This window comes from Sylvia atricapilla, chromosome 1 (assembly GCF_009819655.1).
Source record: "Sylvia atricapilla isolate bSylAtr1 chromosome 1, bSylAtr1.pri, whole genome shotgun sequence".
Lineage (NCBI taxonomy): Eukaryota > Metazoa > Chordata > Aves > Passeriformes > Sylviidae > Sylvia > Sylvia atricapilla.
Genome location: NC_089140.1, coordinates 39,945,031 through 39,964,442, shown reverse-complemented (window position 1 = coordinate 39,964,442; position 19,412 = coordinate 39,945,031).

Here is a 19,412-nt window from a genome sequence, read left to right as displayed (position 1 = left end):
TACCCAGAATTAAAGCTATTAGCCAGAATGAATGTTGTTATTATACCATTAATTGTTCATGTCCTGAAAAATATTTTTAACAGATGCCAAACGTGGGATTAGGTACATGCCAGTAAAGCCTCACTTATGGATGATTTTCAAGTGCTGTTAATTACTTCATGATTATCAAAAGGACACACATATGAGAAAATGTGTGAATGAGCTTTTCAGCCAAATCAAAAAAATGGAAATTGCTTTACTAGATCAGACCTATGGTTAGAGCACAACATCCAGTGCCTGACAGTGAATGACACTAAGGTGTGTATTGTCTTCTAATAATTAGGTTCGAGTGAACCAGGTTTAGCATCCTTTCAGGAAGTTAATAGTTGGTTATGATATATATGAATTCTCTTGTTATCTGTATAATGAAGTCAAATCCACTATTTCATCTTCTTGTGTTCTTGGTTTCTTGGCTTCCCGTGACAGTTCTACAGTCCAGCTAGAACTTGTGTGGAAAAGACTTCCTCTTTTTTTTTTTAATTATGTAAATAAATGTTCACCTTATCCTTGTAGAATGGAAGTCTCCTGTACAGTGCATTTTTCAAATAGACTTCCACTTTAATTCTCTCTTTTCCTAATTTCTCCAGTAACAAGGAGCTGAATGTCAAATAGGTTGTTTCCTGTACTTCTGAATATTGCCTCCCTGCAGGTAAGCAGGATAAATGGATTAGGCGAGTGTTATTTAATGGTTATTTCTGTGATTCTAATCACTGACTTTAGTTAGGATTTTGTCAGTTATTCTCATAGTTATAGAGAGTTTATGTCAACAGTAGCTAGAATGATGATCACTGACCTTTGGTTTTGTGCTTTTATTGGAGCTGAAAGAACTGAGATGGAAGAGCAGCAAGAAATATGTTCTTCCTCTCAGCTTCATCAAACTAGGATCTTTTGTCCTCATTGAACCTCTATGAAATTTTTGTTCAAAAGTTTTTTGAGTATTTGAAAACATGCCAGTTCTGAATATTTATGAGGTATGAGACCTGTTGTACTTATGATCACAAAAATTATTATAATTCTTTTAGCCAACTGAATGTGATAATAGATGCTAGGTACATTCAAGTTAATACCTTAATGAACTTGGGAGCATTGAACATACTAATAATAAAAATGAGTAACTCACAGCCAGCAATTATTTCAGGTAATCTGATGAAGTGAGTGGTGGTAAGTTGATCCACTGATTTTTAATGTTTTCTGCACGTGTATAGACAGGTACATTGGAAACATCTGTGTTTCTTAAACCTGTAGATGGTAATGTTCATTCTGTAAGTTTTGTGCAAAACAATAGCCCCAAGTCTTTTGGTTCCCTCTTCTTTTGTGGGTGCCCATGTCATTGCCCAGTTATAGATAAGCTTTACTTGCTGGAACAGGCTCTGACTCCACTAGGGTAAGCGAAAATCCTCCACTGCTTTTGGGTTCACACACTGCGACTTGACTTTAGGGAAAAGAGAAGATAAGCAACTACAGGAGGGAAAGTGAGAGAAGGAAATATCTGTGATGGAACTGCTCATCTCAGACTGTTTGTGGAGGGCAATTTGCTCAGATTTGGTATGTTTTACTTTCTTTTGGCTTAACTGTTTTGCACTGGTGCTATGTATATTGCTGCATTCTCTGGCTTTCTAGGTTGCCTGCACCTCTGGTGAGAAGTGGAATCTTGTTTTTTCAAAAGGCTGTCCTGTAGATCAGTTCCGTGCATAGGCTGTTAGCAGCAAAAGCTTAGCACTTGGATTTGAACAGAAAAAAGATAGCTGCTACTTCTTTCGTTTGAGATAAATTTTCTTCACTCCTGTAGCAAGATGTTGTGGTAACTGTTACAAAGGGAGTTGTATATATAATGCTTTCTCTGATTATTTATTTCCAGGGAAGATGGTTTTGTCCATCCATGCTGGCCCCAGATACCCTACTCAGTCCACCTGGAGCTGCTCACTGCCAGTGTAATTTTAAGTGAGGTGTCAGAAAGTTAGTTTACCAGTTCTTGAATTCGAATATTTGAAGGGGGGGGGGGGGGGGGGGGGGGCACGGAGGGGAGGGATGGTGTTGGTTGGGCTTTTTCAGAGGGGGGTGTTTGTGGGTTGGTTTGTTCGGGGTTTTTTGTAAGGGGGGTTTGTTTTGTTTTGTTTTGTGGGTGGTTTTGTTTTATTTTGGTTTTTGCTTATCTATATATTCACTCTTTTTTACCAAGGAACATCTGTCCCTATAAACATCTATCTCAGCAAGGCAGGGGTATCAATGATGCTGGTGAAAAGTTCAGTAGAGGCTTTAATAGAGAGTGGTTAAAGATCTGTGTATGGAACATTGTAATAGGCTTCAACTCATGTTAATAAAGGGGATTTTTTTCCTTTTTTTTTAAGACATTAAATTCATCCTTGTGGACAGCACTTTAGAACCTGATACAATAAAGCAGGCTTGTACTGGATACAGCCTCTACATCATGCCCAAGCTTTTAGCTGAACACAGATCTCTGAAGACAAAAAGTTGCTTTTCTCTGCCTTTTGCTGTGCTCAGTCCTTTCAGCCAGTTGTAAACAAAGGAAGAAAGGATGTTTCTAGATATTCATTAAATCAGAAGTATTAACTGTAGTACTATTTCTACTTAGGGGAAATTGTACTGTTTATTTGACTCAACAGGGAATGATAAAGGTAAAAATATAAAGTAAACAGAATTACTTTTTTTTAGGGGGGGGGGTAGGGTTTGTGACGACTGGACCATCATGATCTTGAGAACACTGCAATACTGACCATAATAATAGTTTTCATACCCTTTTAGTGTTTCTGGGTGCGGAAATGCAGATGTTATTTCTCTGTCATCAAGGGAAAAGAGACTGACACTTCATAATGTTAAGACAAGACTGTCAGACTCCACTGGAAATAACGAAGTTTGACAGTTCCTGGCTTAATACTGCAAGTACCAATCTTGTAAATTTCAATTAGCCCTGACAGCAGTAGGGCTTAACGTGATGTTTATGTGAAGTGGTATGTTGGTAGCTTTCCTTCACACTTAGGAGGAAAAGGATCTCTCTCTCCTCCCTTCTCTTTCTCTCTCTCCCTCCCTCTCTCCCTGCCCCCTCTCTCTCTCTCTCTCACACACACACACACACACACAAAGAGAGTAGAGTTCAGCCTTCACTCTATTCATCCTAATTATTTCTTGAGATGTCATGAAGATACTTTAAGTGTCTCAGACTGTCTTTGTGTGGACAGACATAGGAATCCAGCTATTCAGAACATATGTATTAAGAATGGGTACCTAAACTTGCCACAGAATATTCCTTTAGCATTTAAACTTCACCATTTAAAATTATCACAAACAGTCCATTACCTGAGCTCTGTGGAGTACTGGTAAAGGCAAGACACCAAAGCTGATGCACACCTTCCCGTGTAAAGCTGGTTCTGGTGTAGTTCTACTGTTGCCTTCTCCTCTGGAAAATGCAGCTTTGACCAGGAGCAGCTTTGCCAGCTAACAATGCTTGCTCCCTCCTCTCCTTTTCCCTGCGGTATGTACTAGTGAAGAGATATTTCTGTGATACAATGTGATCACAGCTGTGCCCCCACTTGGTTTAGATCCTTATTGATGTTCACCTTGACTTCTATCAGCAAAACACCTCTTTTTGCTACAGCTAATGTCATTTACCTGAATGAAATAAGCTTTTACAGGCAAGAAGTAGTTTTTAACTGTGTCTGTGCTAGCACTCTTGCTAGTGATGCTGCACAAAAATCACACCTCTAACCAACTCTGTGCTACACACTGCTTTACCAGCAAAAGTTTCTAATGCCATCCTGCTGTCATGTAGTCCTCCATGTCAATTTGGTGCTAAATGTAGGTGTTAAGTGTGAAAATTTTGGCCTACCTGCTGTTCTTAAGAGAAGTCAACAATAAGCCTTGGTTGGGCAGAAGTTCCTCTAGCAAAGTGCAAGCATGTTACCAACAAAAAGCCATCATATCTATGCTTGAGGTAACCACAAGTATTAATTTTTTTAACGAATAAATGTGATACATCTAAAAGTGCAGGACAAATACCATGTAGCTGGGCTTAGAAAGCACTGAAAATTTCTGTCAGTGGCTGCCTTGTTAGCTGTCAGGACAGACATTTTGTGCATGGGGCTCACCAGGACTGACTTCCCTCTGCTCCCACTGAGACTAGTGGGAGATGGTGTTGAGTACATTGGACAAAAGAAAAATAGCTCTAGGGCTGAATTCTCTCTTCTCAATTAAAGATAGCAAAAATATATTTTAAAGACACATGTTAAAGATAGTAAGAGCCTGAAAAGGACACCAAATTTTTAAGTTTTGTAATAACACTGAAGCTGATCTATTGGCACTCTTTCTACCCTCCACCACCTCTGGTGTTCTCCTGATTCCATACTGCAGTGAACTTGCTGAGCCAATAGATCATTATGCAGCAAAAGTATGAACAGTTTAGGGCTGGATTTACTCCAGAGCTGCCGCCATAGAGTGGAAGTGTAAGGCTGGAAGGAGTGATATGGCATTGGAATGTATCAGTAGGAGCAGAGCAAGAGGGAAGCAGCTCTCTCCTTTCAGCTGATGGCAAGTTATTAGAGCATCTCAGACATGACATTTGCACTTATTTTCAGCAATCTTGTATTTAATTCTGCTCAAATCTTATTTCAGCATGCAATTTTATCAGTCACAAACTCAGGAAGGTATGCTTAAAATTTTATGATAATACAATAAATCTAGGCTGTTATGTTTTTCATAGGTCTTTGGGCACCAAATTCAGCTGTCACAGGAAAGATATTTGAGTTGTTCAGCAAATTGTGTTTTTATGTAGCTAAAAATCTTGCCATTATAGAATGATTTCTGCATGGGCATAAGGTAATCAAAAAGAAATAGTGTTAAGGAACAAATTCTGAAAAGTCACAAATTTGAATAAGTGGGAAATGTAAAAATTTTGGATTTGAAATGAAGTTATCTCATGTTTAAAAAAATTTAATTGTAAGGTTAACATGGAGCATTTTTTCATTTCAATCTACTGAGCTGGAAAGGTGGAAAAATAAATGAAAATCACATATTGCCTTTGAAAACTGTGAAAGAAATGCATTAATCTAATGGGAAATAATCAAATAGCTTAAATATTGCTGTACATATTCATTGTGGCATTCTGTGTATGCTTTAATTTATCCTTCAGTCTGTCTGTCTTGTATCCTTCCGTTCTTCCTCTTCCCACCTCCCTTGTGACTTGTTAGGTGATTTACTTCACACTTTGCAAGTGCCTCTTCTGTGCTATGCATATTCAATTTAACAGAGCTTCTTAGAACAGGTGTCCTCAGGAGAGGAAGTCTTTTTCCTTCCTGGCCACACTTTCTCTATACAAACATCAAACTTCAGTAATTGTCTCAACAATTTAGAGAGTCAGACAGCAAAGGCAAAGGTCCTCTTTTTTACCTTGTCTAGCAAGTGTGCTGATTCACTTCAGAGAGCTAGTTCCTCTTCGGAAGTAAGAAAATTAAAGTTCCTCAGTGGAATAAAGGTAGAGGCTCTTTTCCCTTGCTCTTTGACTGGGGACTCCTACTGTCCTGAGAGTCTTCAAATTGCATTTCTTTTAAGAATTAAATTTTTGGAAGGACACAGTCCTGTTACATCTTTGCTCTGCTGAATTATTGAAGGTTTTATAATAGCTTCGGTGGGATACAATCAAATCAACAATGAATGCAGTGCAAAATCCAGTCCTATCTCTTTTGTATTTTCACTGTTGCTTTCATGTGTCTCACATCCTACCCCCGTTCTCACAGACTGCTTTCAGGAGGAGACAATCATCAGACAGTGAAGTCATGCTAAAGAATGAGGAGAGTGTTCAAGTCAGGAGGAAATTTCCTTCTCTTTGCTTTCACCAGTTCAAATGTTTTTGAGCCTTTTGGAACAGCACTATGGTGCTTTGCAGTGCCAACGTTTCTTAATTACTCTTCCATGTTTGTGCTGTAGTTTCTGTCTGTGGCATGGCATAATGTAACACATGACAAAATAACGCCTGTAGGTTCTTGACTCAGAAAATCTTGATCATCTACTGTTTGGTTACAAAGAGTCCAGTGAGTAATCTTGTGTGAAAGTGAAAGTCTCTGTTTCTTACTTAGGAGTTTTTTACAAAGTTTAACTTTAGATTCCACTGTGGTATCATCCAATTCAAAGATTTTATACTTGTAGATATTTACATAGTACAAGAATTCATTTTTCTTCTCCTTTCTCTTTCTTTCCTTCCGTAATTCCTTTTCATGAAAAGCAAGTGTGATGGAAATCAGTTGCAAGTTTTACACTGCAACATTGGCTTGCTTTTCATGCAAGAATACTTCTATACGAAATAAATCTCAAAGGAGGAGGACAAGCCTGGAATATCTTATACAGGGTCGTTTTATGAGAAATCTCTGGTACCTCACAAACCCCATATATATACCCTGTTCCTAAATAATTTCAGGTATTTGTTGGTGCCCTGTAGTTAGCCTCATGAGCCATTCTTTGGTTTGTTCAACTCAGAGTGTCCCCTCAGCTTAGGCACCGACAAAGCAGGCACTTCCCAGTACTGCTTTGAGAACACACTACAGTGCAAAATGTGTGTGTGTGTGTGTCCTTAGCTTGGCACAGCACGAGTTTGATTCTGCAAAGCATTGAATGCTGCTCTTGATCTGAGTAGCCTTGTCCGCAATCATGTGTGTTAATAACATACTTGCTATAAATGGGTAGGCTGGGGGGTCCATTCTGGGGGGATGTGTCGACTGAAAGTGGAACATGGCAGGCTACAGGATTTGTGTAGCTCGTGGTTCTTCTCGGAGCTACAGCGCTTGAACAGCTTTGAGAAACCAATCTCCATTTCCATGCAAAAATTTAGTCATCAAAAATTAGACCTCACTTGTGAAATCATGAACTTTGTCAATGCTGTGGTTTTCAGTATGCTATCAGAGCCAGTAGAAAAACACATTTTACATACTGCAAAAAGAAATCAGATATTTCCCAACTCACAGAAACTGCTAAGGGGATTTGTTTATCATAACCAGAAAAGCATTTAAAGTAAGAATTGGTTTCATTTTCTGTTAATGATGACCTTTACTAAGAAACAAAAATTGGAAGTATCATAACTTGAGGACAAGCCATTATGACAAAATATGGCAAAAGTTTGAGACCTTTTGAGAGGTAGGCTTTAATGGATTTATTTACAGTGTTTTAAGACACTATTGAGCCAAACAACTATTCTACTCTTTGGCTGGAGTTTATATCTTCATTTGTAAGGGACAGATAGAAGTCCTTCCTTGTACATCAGCTTCCATGGCTCTCATTTCAGTTTATGAGTGTGAGCCCACTGCTTCTGGTAAGAAAGTAAATGGGAAAGAATGGGGGAAGATCAAGAAATAGGTGAGAGGTATGAAGGAAAGTAATTGAAGTCAGTACTGCCCTACATCTGTCAAAAAGAAAGAGAAACAATTATGTGCTGTTAAGATGAAGAAAAATGTGTACTTAGTCATTTTCTTTCAGCATTCAGGGTCAATATTCTTCGAAGTGTAAATGAGCGGTTTAATGGAGAGAATTAACTGAAAGGCCAAGTCCAGTAACACAGCATTATTCTTTCACTTCACTACAACGTGGTTTTAAATGTAGCTGAGTCCATCTGACACAGATCTACTGGACAGGTACCAATCTTTAGTGGTAAGGAACCAGCTTGGTGGTTTTTGTTTGGCTCAGTCACTGCCAGCCTTACAGCAAGGAGAAACTGGTGTGGCTGGGAATCAGGGCAGTTACTGCAGTGACTGCCAGCCCCAGTTCTGGCCCGTATGGCTCTAGAAGCCTGGCAAGAATCTCATCAGGACTCTAAATTGTCATGGAAATGTTTTTGCATGGGCAGCACCCAAAACCAAGTCAAGTGGCATGAGTTTTATTTCCTCCTAAAGCATATGGTTTACTATATGTTCACTGAGTTTTGGGGAAAGTTTTGTTGGAGCTGGAATGGTGCAAAATGGCATCTTGAGCCCAGTCCTGGTTTGGGGAACACAACTTCACACCACTGGAAAAAATTCCAATATGCTTTGACTGACCCTGATGATACCTGTCACATCAGAAACTTTCAGAATTAATGACAGTAATTTTTTTAACTAACACTTGTCTGTCTTTACTTGGAGTTCTGTTTTTACTGTGATGCAAGCCATGATGAAGTGGCAGGACTGTGAAGCTTTCACCTTTATTTCATGATGGAAGGGAATAACAGAGAAGGGGGCAAAGAGGGCACTTGTGGCAAGGGACATTGTGTGGGAGAAAGTACTTGTACTAAGTGAGGTTTCCCTAGTTATGTATTTGCCCTTTTTTTTTTCCCCCAGTAAGTATTTAGTAGAAAGATTACAAGATGAGTTTTGCCACAATCTTCTGTGCTGTTGTTTCAAAATATGCTGATTGTCTTTGAAGTGTCTACATATGCTTTTATGTCAGCTTTCAGTATCATACTGAAGCCACAGACAACTGCTGTGATAGAGTAACTATCCTCCTCTGCTCTTCCATCACTACTTCCATGCCTCTTCCCTTATGTCAGCTGTAGCAGTCATTGGGCTCTCCTACGAGCCAATTTAATTCATTGCAACAATAGAAAACTCTCATGGGTTTTCCTGGGTTTTTTCTTTTTGGTGAATTAGACTGGCATATACCAGACTGGATCTGATGTGTGGAATAGCTGTTACAAAGCCATACCAGCGTTGAAAATCAAGCTCTAAGAGTGTGCCCTCCTGTAGATATATATGAAACTTAGTGCACTATTTTAAATGGTGGGGTGATTTTTTTTCCAAGTGTGTTAGGATTAACCCTAAATTATATCACGTCAACCTTGCTACCCACATTCCAAGAGGTTCCAAATAAACACTCATTCTGTCCTCCTGAGATCTCATGACATTAGATACTTTCTGCTAAGAAAAAAGGAAGTCAAAGGGACTTAAACTGATGTTTCTAATGCCCAAATGGCAATATTAACCATCTTGTAGAGAGCCTGGTGCCCACTTTTGGCAGTAATCAATTGCCAGTTGGCCAGACAAGTGATCACTGCATACATGCAGAGAAGCATCTGTGGCTTTTCAACATGTCTCAGACGCTGGGGATTCATGGCACATGTGGAACAGTGGGATCAGGCATGGAGAGCATGTGTGAGAGTGAGTCTGTGCATGCATGCAGCAAAGCTGATTCATGGAAAGCCAAGTAAATCCAGAAACGTGTTAGTCCTACTGAGCTAGTCAACAGAGCATGCCTAGTAGACCTCTGCTGGATGTGGTCAGATATCCCTCACTCTGTTCATAGGAGATGTTGGGTAAGTTCATTCAGTCAATGCAAACTCCAGTTTGACTATATTTTCCTGTGCCCATTATCAACATTCAGGATTAGGGTTACTCTGAGGTGTAGACAATGTCTTAGTTATCCTCTTACCTCAAGAGATTGTTAGCAAGCAAGGTGGGAATTAACTAGAGCATGTTTTTCTGACATTAGAACAGCTTGATAATTTGGCTTGTTGGTATTAATGATCAAATATTCTTTAAAAACATTTTTTAAAGAAGTGCATGGAAGTTCCCAGGGCAGCAGCACATCTAGCTATTTGTTCATTGAGAAACAGTAAGATGCAGTAGGGTGCCTATTTTGTCATGCAATTGTTGATCATGACAAAAATTCAGGAATTATTCCTCTGACAGTATTAGGTAGAGACAGACTGAAGGAGGAAGAGCTGAGCATGGGTGGGAAAGTGAGTGGCCTTAAATTTCACATTACTGTGAAAGGCAGCCTTCACTTTATTCGGTACAAAAGAAGTCCAGAGGAATATGACCACTTAAGTTAATTTAGGTAGAGAGGATGATTAGTATTAAAAAGCTCGTAACCCTTTCTCTGAATCATTGTCACAAAACCCAGTAGTTGAGACCTTGCAAGCCTTAAAAACAGGTAAACTTTGGCTCTTTCTCATTTGATTTTTGTTTTTGTTTTTTGGGGGGGGTTGTTTTTGTTTTGTTTATTTGTTTGGTTTTTTTTGTTTTTAAACATAGAATCATAGAATATTAAGGCTGAAAAAGACATCTAAGATAGAGGCCAACCTCCTCCCCTTAACTTATTTTAACTTAAGTGGGTTACAGGGCTGCCACTACTTTTTTTCTGTTAATGCTGTCTTCCTTTGATGTAGGCAGCTTTTTGGTTGGAAAGAATGAGAATCATGAAGTCATAGAATTATTTAGGTTGGAAAAGATCATGAACTTCAACCACCAACTCGGCACTGCCAAGTCCACCACTAAACCACGTCCCCAAGTGCCATCTCTACACATCTTTTAAATACCCCCAGGTATTAAATACCACCATTTCCTGGGCAGCCTATTCCAATGCTTGGCAAACCTTTCAGTGAAGAAATTTTTCCTAATATCCAATCTAAACTTCCCCTGACACAACCTGAGAACATTTTCTCTTGTCCTGTCACTTGTTACCTGGGAGAAGAGTCTGACCCCCACCTGGCTGCACCCTCCTTTCAGGCAGCTGTAGAGAGCGATAAGGCCCTGAACTTCATTTTCTCTGGGCTGAACACCCCCAGCTCCCTCAGCAGCTCCTCATCAAATTTGTGCTCCAGACCCTTCTCCAGCTTTGTTGCCCTTCTCTGGGCAGGCTCCAGACCCTCAATGCTGTTTTTAAAATGAAAGGCCCAAACTGAACACAGGATTTGAGCTGTGGCAATTTATTTTTTTCTTAAAATGGTAGGATTTTTCTTGAAATAGTAGGATTTTTGTACAGTGAAATAAAAAAAACCTTTGAGCTTTAGTTCCAAACCCTTCAAATCAGCTCATGTGGTGAGAATGGAAACAGTCATGTCACCCTTTGGCACCTTTGATGCCTCTTAGGTTCAGATCAACATGTGGCATGGAGACCTTTGGAGCTGTGATATGTAACTCAGGCATCTTTGCCTTGGGCTTCTTCAGTTTTCCTTCTGGTCCTTTGATAAGGATGTCATAGAGATGGAACCTTTATATAAAAATTGTGCAAGTCTCTCCAAGCAGGTAACTCAAGGCAAATTATTTGCTTATATAAGTTAAATAAAATACCCTCTTCTTTGGCAGTAAGTTCATCTGGTCCACAAATGCCTGTCACTTTATGTCCTGATTTGTGAGTCTTGTTTCTACACTGCAAACACGTTGAGGCAAAAACTCCTCCTGACACTATTCAGTCCCACTTGTTTCAGTCTGTGCTGCACGAAAGAGACATTTTCCAGCACCTGTGTTCTCACTGGTGCCTTCAGCGAAGCCCTGCAGATGAACCATTAGAAATACATGCTGACCTTAACAAAGAAGGAGCCGACATACTTCACTCATAAGACCCAGAGAGCAATCAGACAGCATCCCAGTGACATTCATCACAGCTGCTGGCAACAGCATTTAATTCATCTGGTATTTAACCAGGGTGAAATACCCTGTAGCTATATCATGTTTGTTGGTGTTAGATGAACCCGGCTCATCACCCGCTCACTAAAGTTCAGGATTTAACACCAATCTGTGATCTGCAGGCAGTTCATCTCCTGCACATAATACTTGTCTCCTCTTTGTCCTTTATTATAATTTTTATTCACCATAACCTGCTTTCTAAACTCCAGTCTGCACACCTCCAACATGTAGTTGAATTCCATTTGCCTGAATTTGAAAGCTATGCTGCATTCTGGCACAAGTCTGAGATGCAACCCATCAATGACTTAATTCAGCCCAGGGATTACAGGCAAATTTTCCAGTTTTCCTTGTTAAAAGATAAGAATATTTAAGAGGTGAAAACTGTGGTGTGTTTTCAGTGTTTGAACACTGAAGTGATGTGGCTGCAGCATCCTTTTACAAAGACGGATGGGAATGGGAGATAATTAGGAACAATAGCTCAGATAATGAATAGCTATGTGTCTCATATGCATTCACTGCTGAGTCTTTAAAGGAATTAATTGGACTCCTTTCAGTGTGATTCTGATCAAGAGAAATCAATGAAAACTCATCAGTCATTAGGGCCTAGAGCAAATTTAGTGGGTATTAAACATGGCATGGTGCAGTCCTATAGGATGGCCTCCCCTGATTTTATGATACTTACATCCTTCTGCATATAGGATGTGTTCTAACTGAATGCTCTAATGCTGTAAAGTTAGAGAAGTAAAACTTTCTGGATTAAATCCTAGTTCCATTGAAGTCTAGAGGCTCCTACTGATTTTATTGAGGCTGGTTTCATGTCCTGTGTAAGTCTAGGTACAAACCACAGTATTGTTCAGATAAATTTTTAAGGGGGGAAAAATGCAGGTAGCCTACCTTTGAACACTTCACTTATACAGTTCCATCTGCTTTGAATCTAATTTGGCTTTCAATATATCTAAAAGACTTTAAAAAATATTTTTTTTTCTTAAAACTAATCATCCATATTAAAAAAAGAAATCACCAAAGACTACGTCCTCCAAAGGCCAGCTTCACCAACTTCATTAGGCCAACTGGAAGTCCTAGACAAGTAATCTTCTTGACCTTGGAAACAAGAATAGGGACACAACAGCTGTATAGAAAACAAAAGGAGGGACTTGTGAATCTTACATGAATGATGCTAGAGGCAGAAGAAAATCCACATCATTGATTGAGATGGATCAGTTATTCCAGGCTGTCTAAAAAAATTTAAAATTCCTTTTTATAGTTCCCAACATTCAAAAAAGAATGACTGAAGATCTCCAAATAACTAGATTTAAACAGTAAATCTTGATTTTTTTTTTAGGGCAATGGTAAGACTTGGTTTGAGTTTCCAAGCTTTTCATCACAGTGTCAAAGGGTAGAAATCTTCTCTTCCTTTTATTTTTTCCCCTAGATTAAAGAATCTTGAGATTCCTGGATGGTCATTTGACACTGGTAATTCAGTACATAGACAGAACACCAGGTACAGTGAGATTTTTATTAAAGCCATAACAGGTAGCAAAAATAACACTGTTAGAACAGTGGAATAAAACTTGGCAAAGTATGGGCATTGGTACAAGGGGTTTAATTCTGGGTTCATCAACACTGAGCAATCACCTGACAGTGCTGAACCAGGCATTCTTACACTTGGGCTAAATTAACTGGAGTGCAAGATATGGACTTGAAGCTATTTGTGGACATGCAGGACTTAATTCTGGGTGCCCTGAAATCCCATATATTGCTTCGTGGCTACTCACTTGAGGCAAGGAGATCTCCAGCAGTCAATTGATCTTTGTATACAACACATAACCAAGGCCAGAACAAGCAGTTTATAAACTTCTACTCCAGATGAGATACTTACCTGAATATACTGTCATTATCAGTAAAACTCTAGTGGTACAAATGGCCCTTTATATAGTGCTAAAGGCCTTGAGTCAGTTGTAGTGGGTGAAAGTGTTGTTACCTTTCCCTTCCTCTCTTCTGGAGAGATTACCTAGAGCAGGAATAGCACAACAGGGCTTGCTCCTCAGCCACATTCACAGCCTGGTAGTCAACCTAAGGCAAAACTAAGGGTGCATTACATAAATACTGCAGCACCTGTTCCTAAGGTGCTGTAATCATAAGTGGTTACAAATTACTGTTCCTAAGGTGCAAATCGCTGACATCCATGGGAAGGGGGCTGTGACCTCTGACACCAGGGGCATGTGGGCAGTGGGGTGCAGTAACTGCTGTAGCTGATCCCGCAGAGATGGAGACAATACCCTTTGGGCCTCTGCCCATTAGTTGGAGCACACTCTCTCCCCATACGCTCAGCAAACACAGATCATTCAACACATCTATAACAAGGAAAGATGCTGTTGTTGCAGGCAAACTCTTTGCATCTATGGATTAGTGTATTCAAATAGTGCTATGTGTGACACCTACATAGACAAGTTAAAGCTGATTTGAGTCAACAGATATGACCATTTAACACAGTGAACATAGAACAGATAAAGCAGTTGTTTTCTAGTATCAACCCTTGTCTGTGTGTTGACACTTCCCACACTCCAGGTTCTATGTTTTATTACTGTGATTTCTTCTCAGTCTTGGTGTTCTAAAATGACCCTTTTAAACCTGATTGGTGCTGTGTAAAACAGTATGGAAAGTATTGTGGGTTTGAAACACACACACACACGTTTTTTCTTATGTGTGCCTGATAGGTAAATTCAGGATGAGAGAGAAGGACCTTCTTAAAATATATAAAATATCTTTAAATGAAGATTATGTCTCAAACATGTATATTTAGGTCCTGTGGTGTTTCCTAGGCATTTGACAGCATATATGAATATTCTGAAGTCATCACTCACATAAAAGAGTGGGATGTGATTGCAATGAAAGATGCAGTTTTCATTGAGGTTTAGTGTAGCAAAGTGTTGAGTGAAACAATAAAAAAACCCTAAAATGTCACAGTACCGGTCTGGAGTTTCGGAAGCTGTATTTGACATTTGAAGCAGAATTGGTGCTGGAGTTTCATTTTTAAGAATGAGGACACAGAATGTTAGAAGGAGTTTGTGTAGGTGGTTCACTGGAAGTTCACGTTAAGATCGACTTCACACCTATCCTGCTTTTTCTTTGTATTGAAACGTAGATTGTGTGGTTTTGCAGCACCAAGAATTATGGATGATCTATTAGTTTGAAGGGCATTACAAGGAATATCAACAGACGACATAATCATTATACTGGTCATTCTTATTGTGATTGTAGTCTTAACATTTGTTCCATGTTATGATGGATTGACACATAACATTTGCCATTAATTGCTTCTATTTTACCATTTTTCAGCTCTACTGCTGTAGCTGCTTTGAGTTTTCTCCCATATGGATCAGTCTGTATATCCAGTCATTGCAACGGTGCAGAAAAGCCTCCAGTCCCTGCTCCCATCACACAGACACACAGATCCAGTTGAATTTAGTGCTGGTCAGGGATGTTTCTGCTCTATGTGTCTGCTCTGGTGCAAAGCACTGAATGATGCCAGCCCCCATTTCAGTGTGCAGCCACACAGTCCAGCTTGGCAGCACGCATCCCGCTGCGGCTGGCCCTGAGCAGGCAGCGCTGTCACTGCTGCCACATCAGCTCTGATCTAGTCTGATTCAGCCTGCTGCTACGGAGTCACTTGAGGGGATCCTTGTGGGGATACCAAAGCAAAAACACTTTTTGCTTCTAGGATGAATATTTCTATTTTGGACACGAGGATCTCTCTTTCCCTCTTGTGGGAATTGGAGCAGAGACCACTGGCAGTTGTACCACCTGCTGGATGGAGCTGCTGGAGGGTGTCATCTCCCCAAATCCCCTTTTGTGCAGTACTACTTACAGTGCGGTTTTATATATATATATACACCAGATGTGTTCTCACAAAACAACAAAATACTAGGCCTAATTACAAAAAAGCAACACTTTACTTCATGAAAAGAAGGTCGGCCAGGTAATTCCATTACTGAGGGATTCTTTTTAACGCAGGTGCTACATATGAATAAATTTTCCCCAAATGCCAGACACGTGATGCTTCCTACATTTTTGCAAGGTATCCTGCATTTCTTCCCACTGTACTGGCATGCTGAGCAACACGCAGCGACAGCAGCAGCATGAAGCTACCAAAGCAAAAATGACCCAACAAAGCTGAAGCCAACAGAACACAGCTGCTTCCCAATATTGAAATTTAGGTATCTATAGATTAAATTGACAGTTGCCTAAGTTTCCTAATTTTTGATACAGAATTTATCCCTGGGACTACATTAGCTGTGCACTTTACAATAGCAGAAAAAAATTGTGGGAACATGCTGCTTCAAAAATTAGTAATTTGTAAGGCTAAGCTTTAGGCATTCTCCTTTAAATTGTGATCCTGTTAAAATATCAGGGCAAGGGAATTGGATTTAATCATTCTGTTACCTTTTTGTTTGATGGTAAACGAGTCGGTATGCGTGACTTAACTGTTCAAAGTTTGTTTTCCCCAGATGGATGTGCCTCCAAGGATGGACATTGCCTTTGAATTAGATTTCGCAATTGTCATTGCCTGCATCCTTGATTACTGAAATTAAGAATGGCTCAGACTCTTATCTAAGAAGAGCAGGGCGGAGAGCTAGGTAAATGTTTCTTCCCTTGGCCTATCTCCATGGTGGGACAGGGAGGGGTTTGTTTGCCTAATCAGCCTGTGATCTGAGGGTTTGTTTTGCAAAGGAGCATGTGGGGCTGCTGTCCTTGAGTTCCCAAGCCTGAGGCAGCAATGCTGGGAAAAATGTTATTGGGGCCCATCCTTAATATTTATAAAGAGGACATAGAACTTTTTTTTTTTAATAACTGAAGCCAGTCATGCAGCAAAGCAAAAGTAAGTCAGAAATAATTATTTTATTTATAACTCAGTGCAGTGAAAACCAACCAAACAATCCTAAATATAGTCCAGTTCAACCTTTATTTTATGTCACCATGTTGTACTTGCTCTTCCTCTTCTCAAAATGACAGTTCTGGGATCTTGATGTCGACCTGTGGAAGAGTGATTCCCAGACAGAGCATCTGGCTCCTTGTATGAGTCCTGAGGCAGTCAGTTGTGTTGGGGGCCATGGAGTTGCCTCTGGCTCTGACATGTGGTTGTGTGAGTCACTTGATGGGGCTCAGTGGTGGCTCTGCCATGCTGAATGCTGCTTCGTTTCGACTTCCCCATCTGAGTCAGTTTGCACTTCTTAATTATTTTTGTAGTGACCATTCCCTTTAGGAGGTATTGCCCTTCCCTCACAGACTTTTCTATTCCTACAGCTGGGTGCAGGAAGAGCAATGTTGTAAACAGCATCCTCAGCCTGCTGAGGGGAACAGCCTTTCCCACTAGTTATTTTTTTTTTTGCCTTCACTTTGCAGCTTAAAGCATAATACTTATGGCTCCTTCTTGTCTGAGGAATTTTGAGAAACTACACACAGGAGTAAGGATATGGATGTTGAAGGCATGAAGGTGGAAGAGTTTTTATACAAGTAATTTGTACAAAAGGAGGATTTAAGGATTTGACTCTTGAAGAGTCTTTAATTGCTAGCAAGGCCAGAGGAAGAAAACATTTGGTAAGCACTGTGTGCCGTGACTTCTGCTGATCTGGTGTGGGAGTGGTACACAGCACTATGCAGAAATGAGCCCCTCTGGTCTCAGGGCTGGATACTGCACATACATCCACACTGGCACAGAATTAAACACAGTCCTTCCCTTTAGTGACTGATGTACAATAGTTTTACATGCTAATTAAATTCATGTCATGACCTGTCTTTCACTTATAGACAGGTCCTAGACACAAGAACAGGTCCAAGAACAAAAATTTTAATCCCCTTCCCCACCCAGCCCGAGCCATTTTCCTTGATCAGAGCCATTAAAGCTGCAAGTGCACAAGGAGGGTGTGTAACTCAATTACAGGCGAGAAGAATATACCCAGTTGCAACTGATGTGGAAATTGGGTATGGCTACTGCAAATCACTGTGGAATTATACAAGCTGGCATTAAACAAGCAGCAGGGCAAATTAGCCCTGCACTGAGATGCATGCTGCTGTGCTTACACAGCTACTGAGTTAACATATCTAAATGCAGCACAGCTATCTCTGCGTATTGTTGCATTTGCTTGTAGCTAAATCCAGTAGGGACCAAAGAATTGCAATTGCTTAAAATATCTGGTCTGCCTTTCTGCAAGTTTAGTGTCTCCTCTCATCTCAAAGCTCAAGAGACTTTTCTGAAGCAGGGGAAAATCCTGTTTGTAATTAACCAGCCCTCACTGGTGTCCCCAAGGCCACTTTTCTGCAGACTAATTCCCTGGAGCTAAAGCCAAAGAGTGCTGCATTTGTGCTTTGGGATGGGGCATGCTGTGGTTGCAAATCCTGTGGTTTTAATTGCTAGAAGACATGCAGCACTGCCCCATGAGTAGTAGCAAGGGACCAAGGAAGAGGCAAGAATTTCTTGGCCTGGATTCAATTTCATGCAGTGAGACTAGTACTTGCAGAGAGCAAAATGCAGCTGGAGAAAGGTTAGGGATGCAGAAGAGAAAAAGAGTTAACAGGCAAAAGCACCTTTATAAAAATAAGCGAAGTACCAAAATGAAACAGTGTAGGAAGTACTTTTAACAAGAAGTACATAAACTAAGAGGGCACCCATTTTCCTTGAGAGGATACCTATCTTTTCAAAATGCATAGCCTTGATGTCTCTTTTTGGCAGTGTAACAGAGATGTACTGAAGATTTTTAAGAAATTATACCCAAAACACTGAAAGCTGGATCTTCCAATTAGGTGTAGATAAGCACAGCCTGTTTGGTAGAAGTCACAACTAACATTAAAAGCCTGCTAATAGCAAAGTTTCTTGCCCTGCTGTAATTAGCACTAATTTTCCCTTTTTCTCGTTTCCAAAAAATCAGTTATTTCAGAAGTAATATTAAAGGTCAAAATGCAAAACAGGAGCTAATGGTCTTTCTGTGTGATGATAATTGCTGACAAGTGCCTTGAATCTTAGATACACAACGACTTTTTCAGGCAGCTACTCTGGGGTGGGCTTAAAAAATGTATTTTGCAAAAACTCACAGCTTCTTTGTCAAATGCTTCATTTTCATACAATTTTTGACTGAGCAGAGAAAGACCATCTTTAAGGGGCTGGATTGCCCATCTGGGGTCAGTGCAAAAGAATGGAACAGATTTTTTTTATAATTATTTATAAGATGTCTGCTTTCATAATGCTGTTCCTTGAGTGTCAGACGACCTCGGGGGCCCTTGGCCATCCCTCTCCATGTGTTGGTCATCAGTAATGATTCATTCCTTGAAAAGCACAGAGCAACTCTTAAATCCATGTATGTTCCCCTCTCTCCCCATGTGGTCCATCTTCTTTTGGTATGCTACAAGCGAACTACTAAGGACATGGAATTTGAGGCTTGAGGGTAGCAGGAACACAACATTTCTTCAGGTCTCCCTACAACTCAGATGCTGATTTCAATGGAAGCATCACTGGCAATGTATTTGTAATGTTTCTTTTGATCCTACAGCCCCACCCTGCCAAAAAGCTCCTCAGAGGTGCACTCTGGGCATTGATATTACCTCACTTACAGTCTAGTGACTGCTCCCTTCTGTCATAATTCTTATTCATAGTTTGGTAACTCTAGTGGCCCCAATCATTGTGCAAGGTGCTGCACAAATCCTTAGGGTTTATCTAGAAAACATTTTACATTCCTGACTTAAATGGCTTGGCTGATTGACTGATAGTGTAACAATATACTAGGCTGGACAGATCATTGATCCTCATTCCAGGACTCAAATGTTATTGTCTCTCTTTACATTTACTGTAAATGCTCCAGAAATGTTTGTGCTCTGGGGGGTGGGGGAAAGAAAGTGCAGTGTCAAATATATTGGGAACAGCAATCTCAGCTAAAAATGTCATCTAAACTGCCAACCTAGCTGTCTCTTCCAAGGCCTGATAAGGTTTATAGTCTAAGATCA